Raw genomic sequence first — 10,939 nt, forward strand, 5'->3', positions numbered from 1 at the left:
GAGAGGGGAGAAAAGAGATTGAGCATATTAATTTAAAGAAAAGTTTGAAATAGATATGTACTTAAATTTCTTATTATTACTTACTTTAGTTTTCGAATTCCTTTTATTCCCAAAGGCCCACAAAGACACTAGGCATACGTTTTTTAACTGTCCTTTTATTTTTAGGTATCTCTGAAAAGTACATAATCATGTCATATACGATGTAAATGTTACATTTAGTAGCCATATCTATCTATATCTATACATATAATAAAATCGTAGAAAAGTGCTGTCTGTACATCTATATTCTATATCTATACATATAATAAAATCGTAGAAAAGTGCTGTCTGTACATTGAAAATAAAAATAAAAAAAATAGCAGGGATTATTGTTATGTCGATGTCGAACCCAAAAATGTAATTAACTTATTTTTTGTCTGTTTGTCTGTTTGTCTGTTTGTCTGTTCGTCTGTGCGCGCTAATCTCAGAAACGGCTGATCCGAGTTGGATGCGGTTTTCACGAATATATTGTGGGATGCTTAAATTTACATTTAGTGTTTGTTTCATGTCAATCGGTTCATAAATAAAAAAGTTATGTCAAATTAAAGAATCACGTCGAACATTCTATGCTTATACCATTAATCTCCGCAACTATTTGACGGATTTGGTTGAAATTTGGTACAGATATAGTTTAGAACCTTAGAAAGGACATAGATATATTTTTATTTCAAAAATCAAAAAATAAAAATAAGAAATAAATTATTTATAAATAATTCTATGTCGATCGTTACACGACTTCGGTTCATGTTATTGTTTTAATTCATCGAAAAAAAGTAAATAAATAGTAAAAAGGTATGAAAAAAATAATATCAATATAATTAAACTTTTAGTACAAAGAAAATGCCCGAACGGAGTATAAATAAATAATCCAAGTTGTCTTTATCCTCGGTAGATGGCGTTGGGATCGAAATAGATCGCGCTATGGTTTCGTTACATTCATTTGGTTGGGTATCGGCCGAGCGCTTCGGTACTATCGTAGAAAAAGTGTATTATCAGTCGTATGATTAGATTCTTTGTCTGTAGTGGTCCTGCTGTTTCGTATATTCTAAATTGGTTTCGTTGTATTTGTCAATTAATAAGTTTATTTGTTGGGTTTTCCTGGTTTTTTGGTTAAACTATTTAACGTAGGTTTAGTTTGATATCGATTATTAGTAGTTACTGTAGTTAGTTTTTTTAATAAAATTGTAAGTCTAATTTATAAATTAATTAGATTAGATTTAAGTCGTTTCTTTTAAATTATTTAGTTTAAGCTTGGTTATTATAGCATAGAGGATAGGTTGTAATATAGTTTCTTTTTTAATTGTTATAAATTCGTAATTCGTAGCTTTCTTTAGTTTTAAGTTAGTTTAAGTCCGTTTTTAAACTATTTTTTCAATGCCCTAAGTGAGTATACATCTATTAAATTCAAACGCAGAGCTCATTATGTTGATTTTTGAAGAGTTCCCTGGAATATCTTCCACATCTCATTTTTGAAGAGATCCCGCGAGATCGGGAACTATGTGGTTAAAACCAAAAATTTGCCGGAAGTCACTATTCCACGCGAACGAAGTCGCGGGCAAAAGCTAGTTTTAAATAAAATGTATTTCACGAAATATTATCATAGCATGCTAATGCACTTACAGTACGTACCTTTAAAGTACATCTATAAATAATTATGCCCGAATCATTCCGAGTAGATATGTACCAAAATATTTCCAATAAAAGAAAAACACCTGTCATCCCTTTCTTGTAAATATTGTTGTTTACAAACCGTTATCATTTTGTTTATGCGGTATTTCAGTAAAGACTATCTGCACTAAATTATCTTAATCCGAATTTAGGGTTTGAATAAACAACTCTCTAATTTCTTTGTGATAAGGAAACAATTTAATTTTTTATGGCTTTTCAATTACTACAAGTAAGCAAGCTTGTTTACAGTGTTTTAGATATTTCCTAAAACATTGTTTAATGAGAGAAGTGAATATGAATGTGTCAAGGTTTTAGAGAACAGAGAGTAAAGTTCACTAAGAAAAGGAGGATTCTTCGACCAGGTGAGGTGATCATGCCTGGCGGGTTCTCTGCCCAACTATTGTTCATTGGGGATTTTCTATCCATGTTTATTCGCATGTAAATGCACGTGAATGTTGCGTTACTCAACTCGGGGTTGAAGTAAGTGCATTATTAATTATTTCGTATCTTTCATAGAAATCATGGCGCCCTCGTCTGTTTTAGTCATAACATAATTAGAATAGCGTGCTGCCTTCCGTAAAACCCGTGTAGGGGAAAAACCAAAAGGTTACATTGTGTTAACAAAGGGATGACTCGTTGGTTGTGTAATCACAAGCGTGAACGCTGACCAAGGGGTCTTAAATTTAATTTCGAGGTCGTACATACATACATACATATCGTCACGCCTGTAATCCCCGAAGGGGTAGGCAGAGGTGCACATTATGACACGTAATGCCACTGTGTACACCCACTTTTCACAATTTATGTTGTAAGTCCCATGTAATAGGTGGTGAGCCTATTGCCATATACCGGGCACATTCCAGATTCCGTGCTACTACTGAGAAATTTTCGAAAAACCGAAAAAGGCCCAGTAATACTTCGCCCGACCCGGGAATCGAACCCGAGACCCCTCGCCCAGCAGTCGCACTTGCAACCACTAGGCCAACGAGGCAGTCAGGCAGGCAATTTCGAGGTCGTGTAAAGTGCAATTGTACCTATATTTTATTTTTCTAAAATCTCAGTACCTAATAGCATATGGTATATCCGTACTTCAGCAAAATGATATAGGGTAAATATCATTTTAGGTACTACTAGCTTTTGCCCGCGACTTCGTTCGCGTGGAATAGTGACTTCCGGGTTCCCGATCTCGCGGGATCTCTTCAAAAATGAGATGTGGAAGATATTCCAGGGAACTCTTCAAAAATCAACATAATGAGCTCTGCGTTTGAATTTAATAGATGTATACTCACTTAGGGCATTGAAAAAATAGTTTAAAAACGGACTTAAACTAACTTAAAACTAAAGAAAGCTACGAATTACGAATTTATAACAATTAAAAAAGAAACTATATGTATTACAACCTATCCTCTATGCTATAATAACCAAGCTTAAACTAAATAATTTAAAAGAAACGACTTAAATCTAATCTAATTGATACCAAAAAAATTAGACTTACAATTTTATTAAAAAAACTAACTACAGTAACTACTAATAATCGATATCAAACTAAACCTACGTTAAATAGTTTAACCAAAAAGTCCAGGAAAACCCAACAAATAAACTTATTAATTGACAAATACAACGAAACCAATTTAGAATATACGAAACAGCAGGACCACTACAGACAAATAATCATACGACTGATAATACACTTTTTCTACGATAGTACCGAAGCGCTCGGCCGATACCCAACCAAATGAATGTAACGAAACCATAGCGCGATCTATTTCGATCCCAACGCCATAAAGACAACTTGGATTATTTATTTATACTCCGTTCGGGCATTTTCTTTGTACTAAAAGTTTAATTATATTGATATAATTTTTTTCATACCTTTTTACTATTTATTTACTTTTTTTCGATGAATTAAAACAATAACATGAACCGAAGTCGTGTAACGATCGACATAGAATTATTTATAAATAATTTATTTCTTATTTTTATTTTTTGATTTTTGAAATAAAAATATATCTATGTCCTTTCTAAGGTTCTAAACTATATCTGTACCAAATTTCAACCAAATCCGTCAAATAGTTGCGGAGATTAATGGTATAAGCATAGAATGTTCGACGTGATTCTTTAATTTGACATAACTTTTTTATTTATGAACCGATTGACATTAAACAAACACTAAATGTAAATTTAAGCATCCCACAATATATTCGTGAAAACCGCATCCAACTCGGATCAGCCGTTTCTGAGATTAGCGCGCACAGACGAACAGACAAACAGACAAACAGACAAACAGACAAACAGACAAACAGACAAACAGACAAAAAAAAAGTTAATTACATTTTTGGGTTCGACATCGACATAACAATAACCCCTGCTATTTTTTTTATTTTTATTTTCAATGTACAGACAGCACTTTTCTACGATTTTATTATATGTATAGATGAACCACAATAGCACATAATATGCCCATGTATGTATGTATGTAGATTATTTTGCATACCAAGTTTGTACCAAGAGTTCACAGTACTAATTCTATTGTTTTGAAATACCTATGAATACGCACATACATAGGATAAGTACATACATACATAGGTACTAAGTTACTCATTCTTTCCAATGATATTTTATATGCAACTTCCATATGCAAGTGTTCAAGTATGGGTATAAAGAATAAACCAATGTACTAGGTACTCATATCGTGTAGGTATGTCTACAAGTACTTATCTACTATGTGCCTAGCTATCAATTGTAATGTCTGAAATAGTTTTCCCTGTAAACTAGGTCAAGACTTCCACGTGCTGACGTGTTGAATAAAATGTATACGATCAACTCGACATGACCTAAAATAAAACGTATTTCTATTCAAATATAGTAGTCGTGATCATAGTTGAATTTATTTTATACCATGTGTTGCATTTTGCCACCAAAGCAAAGACTTTTTTTTAGTACTTCGAATTCATTTTAAAATACCCTGTGTTGCATTTTGCATACAAAGCTTTTTGTTTGAGAGAGGAAAATGATCCAATGACTTCTCCATCTTTTTGCGAGGAGAGAGGGAGTGTCAGACTCAGCCAACATATCTCCATACTTGTAATATACTTTACAAGAAAATTAGGGTGCATTATTTTTAACTTTGCATTTTACTGAACGATCTGATTGCACTGTTATTGGGCTTTTTAACTGCTACTTTTTAATTAAAGTATTGATTTGATATATGAACATACATACATAGTTGCGTTCACCTAATTGGAGATTAGTGGCAGAAGACGTGTTTTATTTACATTAATCTAATGTTATAAAAGGCCACTTTACTCGAAAACAAATTATTCTAGAAAACTATAAATCTTCACTGATAAACTAATCGATTCAAAAGCTAAGATAACCAAAGTAGGCGATAATCTTAGTCCCACATTTTAGTCCTATCATAGATTACCTAAGTAGTATCTATTGCAGTATAAAATTCGCAATATATTAAGATAAAACATACAACTGCACCAGCCTACCTTATCGGCAAGATTAGTAAGAAGCTCTTTGGGGTATCAGATTAAATAAAGCGAATTAATCATTATAATAAGTACCTACCAAGTGACCGATAAGATATAGGGAGTACAAACTACAGTACCTCCAGGATATTATAATCGACAGATAATCAGAAACATAATAAACTTGATATCATGACATCTTTAGCTCATTTCAAATCATCCATAATTGATTAAATGTACTAATGATTAGCTATTTGTTTACGCTGTTATACTGTTCAATTTTTTATGGTTTATCGAGATTGTGAAGAGCTATTAATGAATGTTTCCCTACCATAAGGTTGTTAAAATTGTTATCTGCATTGTTTTTCTGTATACCTATCACCATCCCGGAGCTGGGGACTGCCTAGCGGATTAACGAGGTTTCGGTTCGGAAAGCAGAAGTAGAAACGGGGTGGTTTTTAGTCAATAACAATCTGACACTCCCTCTCGTCTAGTCCAAAGAGCATTGGTTAAAAAAATCCTATTACCATCTTTCTAAAGAGACAATAAAATTACGTTTCTAAAACTTCAAGCTATATCTAATTGCCTATTTCAACACAACACAGAAATTTTCCAATACCAAGAAAAATCAAGAAACGTACCGCAGAAAAATAAAACTTTCAATTCAAATCAATTCAATTAATGTCGAAAATGATTACGCTGAACTAACACAAACGGATACATCTATTAGTTAAAGCAGTAAAACTGTTACTTTAATGTAATTTAAATTTCCCTTTTGACGTAAAACAGTACATTAGCCACTTCTTATTACTATGTAAGTAGGTAAAATCCGAACGTCGGCTGCGTGTGTGTCGAATTAATTATTTCTTCGTTCGTCATTAATGACGAGAATTATTCTGCATCACGATACAGTTTGAGTACTGTCAATATAATCCCTAGTATTTTGTTCGGTTTGATGTAGGAATTGTTATACTTGGCTATCTTATAACTATCAATTCAAATTTTCGAAGTGAGTTCGATTGCGCTCCGCCATATCATTGGTTGTGCGAATAATCTCGACCAATGACGGGCGAGAACGAGAACAAGCACACTTCGAAAATTTGAATTGACAGTTACAGAATAGCCTAGCTGAACAGTCTCATATGAAATTAAATAAAGTTTTATGAACCGAATATGTTCTATCCTATACATAGCCATCGAGAGACGTGCAGTTTCATTTTCTATATTTCTCATATTGCCTGCCGTGTGGATACTATCGTGCATACATAGCCACCAGACCACCACAGACGAGGCCCACTAGGGCTGATGCCTGATCCGGAGCTGTGGACTACCCTAGCGGGTTTACCGGGGCTCTGGCTCGAAAATCAGGAGTAGGAACGGAGTGGTTTTTAGTCACTGACAATCCCTCTCGCCTCGCCCAAGGCGGGAGAAGACATTGGAAGATTATTCCCACTTAAAATAGTGTGGATTACTATATGCTAACCTACTTCATAGTAATCTCTAATTCACTCTGTAATTCCTATTTTCCAGGGATTAATCACGTAAACGATATAAACTAATCAATGGATATAATAACTTACAGCTTAATACCTCTTCTGGGAAAATATGATGACCGATAGAGAGGTATGAACCATGACGATGTATGCTGCTTTTGTTTGTAATTCACTGGTAGTTTGTGTATGACCGAATCACCTTTAAAGATCCGCAATGAACACTCATTCTTGTCTTTACTTAAAAACAAAAAAAAAATTAAAATGTTTGTTTGTTTGTAATGAATAGTCTCCGAAACTACTGGACGATTTGAAAAATTCTTTTACTATTGGAAAGCTAAATTTTTAAGGAGCCTACATCACATTGCCTATAGCATAGGCAATAGCATAGGCTATAGCATAGGCAATGTGATGTAGGGATATTTTTATCATAATATCCCTACAGAATCGGGACCTAATCTAAGAATAATATAATGGTACTTATTTGTTTATCTTCCACAAAAGTGCCTTAATACAAACATATCCTTCACTAAGTATGTGATTTAGCCTTTGTGGGATTTTGGTATCTTCTCTAGGAATCCCTAGTCACAAAGATTACCAGGTCGACCAATTTGTACATTGGATTTATACATAAAATATAGATATGATATTCAAACATCTTAAATACAACCAGGCGAAACCACAGGCGGAAAGTTACTCCTCAATACTTGAAACAAACAATCAGAAAAATACAATAAAAAGTTTATTTTATTATACATGGAAAAACACTTCTCTATGTAGTAGTCAATTAGAACCCCAATGACGTCAATGTGACAAGTGTACCTACATATATGAGTAACGGATTTGTGCTAACACAAGTAAACATACCTACTGCATACATAATCTTTACCTATGTAATAGCTTCTTTAAGCTTTGATAGCTTAATAATCGAATTCAAACCTTATTGACAAGCGACGTAAAGTTGAATACGCAAATTAATCAATTTCTTGTTTGTTTGTTTATTTGTTTTTCGTGACACTTTCACAGATGAACCGTTGACCGCGATTAGTGACGTCAGTAAATCGACGAACACAAGCTACTTTCATAAAATAGTAATGGAAGTACGTAATTAAATACCTCAATGACTGACGTAAGGGAATAGAAGGGAAAACTTGGGAAAACAATTCAACGACACCCCTTTTATCCCCGTAGTAGGCAGAAGTGCACATTATGGCACGTAATGCTGCTATACAATGTACACTCACTTTTCACTATTTGTGTTATAAGTCCCATGTAATAGGGGGTGAGTCTATTGCTATATACTGGGCACAATTCCAGACTCCGTGCTACTACTGAGAAATAGAAGGGAAAACATAGGTTTATTTAATAAGGCATCTATTAATTAAGACGGCAGAAGTAAAATTAGGCATCAACATCAAAGATGAGCCTGAACAACAACTAGTTCTTACAAAAGAGGGAAAATCCCAAATTGAGTTCATCGACCCCAAATAACTTGCATCAAAGATAGATAGATTAATATCAGAAACAACATTTTCTTCGTTAGTATTTCTAACCGACTAAAAAGGTTTTATATTCGTACAAAACTATACTTACCTAAGTACTTGATAGGAATTGTTATATAAGGTAAATGGGTAACTATTAGCATAGCATCAATTGTAGTTAAAGAGCTAAGGTACAAAGTGCAAAGATCAAACGCCACACAATTGCCTATTCTAATTCAGATTTCCATTCAAGCACTAGGTAACTAACTCGTTTACATACGTCTTTTTTTAAGGGGGAAAGTCATCTATCCGACGTTGGCGAAGCGCCTCTACCCTCGCTGGAGGGCTCCCTACACACTACGTTTACCTACGTAGACACGGTCTCCACTCAAGAACACGTATACCCCAACGGTCATCAGTTCATCGACAAAATGTGACTGGCCCATTGATATGTTGGCTTACGAATCCGTTGACTTTCGTTGGTAACTTTACTTCTCAGTCGGATCTCCTCATATCGGATTTAGCCCCCGTGTCCTCAGACTGTCTGTCCATTGTCAATCCTATGGGTAGACCAAAAATTCAATGGTTTTTGCCATCCTGCGCTGCGCTTGACGGTAAAGTAGCATGTGGCTACTTAATTATGATTTATTGGTGTTACTGTTGCCTTTCCTAATATACGGTAGCAAACCTATTGGCAAACACTAAGAGCCATACTACATTTCAAGTAGATACTATCAAACAACACTAACAACATCTTATACTTATGAAATACATAAAAAATGTTACTGTGTTATACCTAAGCATTATTTTAATTATTTCCGCTCTTAATAAATGAACATAATTTTCAGTAAACTACGTTTAAAAAGACCCCACATCAACCTCCTCTTTTTGAAGTCGATTAATATACTTAAACCTGCTACTAAATGTAACAAACACTTTTCTGAAAACCGCATCAAAATCGGTTCGGGCAATCGTGAGATAATCGCACACAAACATTTTTGAAGTCATTTAAAAGGAAAAATAAATTAATTCTTGAAACGTAATACAATATCTTTGTTCTTTATTTGTTCTGCATTTAAGATTTCACTGAAGTGGCTCTCTGTAATTCAGATTTGAGTGGAAAGAAAACATGATAACGTTACTGTTTAAGGATGTGTAAATAGATTGAAATTGAGTGTGTACGAACGTGCGTTGTACGTTTGTTCAGTACTTCAGATGTGAAATGACTGAGGTATTTATAGTACCTAAGTACCGACTAAAGAAAGGACATAGGAACTTGGTACAGTGTATAATAGGCAGTAGGTACTGTAACTAAGCTTGTTATTTACAGACAAAGAAAGGGTCGCACATAAGTTTTCGTGGAACTATATCACTTGAAGTTTTGTTTTATTCTAGTGATTCATTTATTTATTTAGTGATATCAATATCACTATAGTTTCATCAGAATATTTCCAACTTTTCTCAAAAGAAACCCGAGACGGTCTCATTTAATAAAATTTAATACTTTTGTTTTACCGTAACCAATAGGAAAAATAATACCTATACTCTATACACACCTCTAAATCGACAACGTTTTACAACTTAGGTACAATAAAGATCGATTATAATCTACATAGTTATATAACACGTAGCTATATGTATAGCTAGGTACTTAAAACTAATCGCGATTCAATCGCAAAAGGTATGTACCGACCAACCCCCACAATCTGATACCAGGTTATGTAAATATCAATAAATAAATACATAATTATCAGTACAAACCTGCACTTGTAGATTCTAGATCTTTTATCCATATCTAAAATCGTAAATTAGAGGCTAATGACATTAATCAGCAAATTTTAATTCCCTGATTTAAATTGAAAATCCTTGATAATGAAAACTTATCACAAGGCCGTTTGTAATGAGCTCGCTGTAAACTGTCGTTACAGCGGTAAGTCCCCTCTTTAAGGAGTGACTTGAGAGGCGCTACGGCGTCCTCACCTACCGCTTGATGCTGGTGCTTACCGGACATGGGAGCTTCAGCAGGTTCCTATTTCTGCTAAGGTTTAGGGAACGAACATCTTCATCGCGAGAGACACTGGAAGTGCGGGTCTGGGAACGGCGACCAAGTGTAGCTCGTCGGAAAATGCCTAGCCAAACAGATATTAGATAGTTAAATCATTATATTTTATTTCTTGATGTAGATTAAGACATAAAGTAGTCTTTGGTACCTATCCTTTACACGGTTCTAGAATATTCGTCGTATTATTGTGAAGTTAAAATTAATACCTTGTAGAATGTTGCAGGCGTAATGTAGGTAAATCATTTATTTTTCTTTTTTCTTTGACATTTGCAGCAAGTGTCCGAGTAAAAAGACATACATAATATACAATCCAGATTGTACTCTTGAGATTTATATGTGTTTAAATGTCTTTACGTTACGGGTTTGAGATTGTAATCATTTTATGCCTTTAAAATAAGTGCATAAAAATGCCATGTATCTCTACCACAGAATACTATCACTACCCCTTTGTCTCCAAGTGTGGAACAGACGATAGGACAAAACATTTGGCAGAAATAAGGTAGCAGCGCTCTCTGCGATCAGCGTGAAAATTATGGCAAACACTCTTATGTGGAGGTGGCCCGTAGTCCAGTAGTGGACTGTTGATAAAGGCGATGAAGAGTATTAATATACGTCATAAGATGTTACATATATATGTAGTTATTTATAAGAAATTGAATTTATCGTCGTCACAATTTATCGTTGCCAGCACTTTCTATTGTTTATTTAGAGCCATCTCGTAGA

Source organism: Spodoptera frugiperda, chromosome 7 (genome assembly GCF_023101765.2).
Source record: "Spodoptera frugiperda isolate SF20-4 chromosome 7, AGI-APGP_CSIRO_Sfru_2.0, whole genome shotgun sequence".
NCBI lineage: Eukaryota > Metazoa > Arthropoda > Insecta > Lepidoptera > Noctuidae > Spodoptera > Spodoptera frugiperda.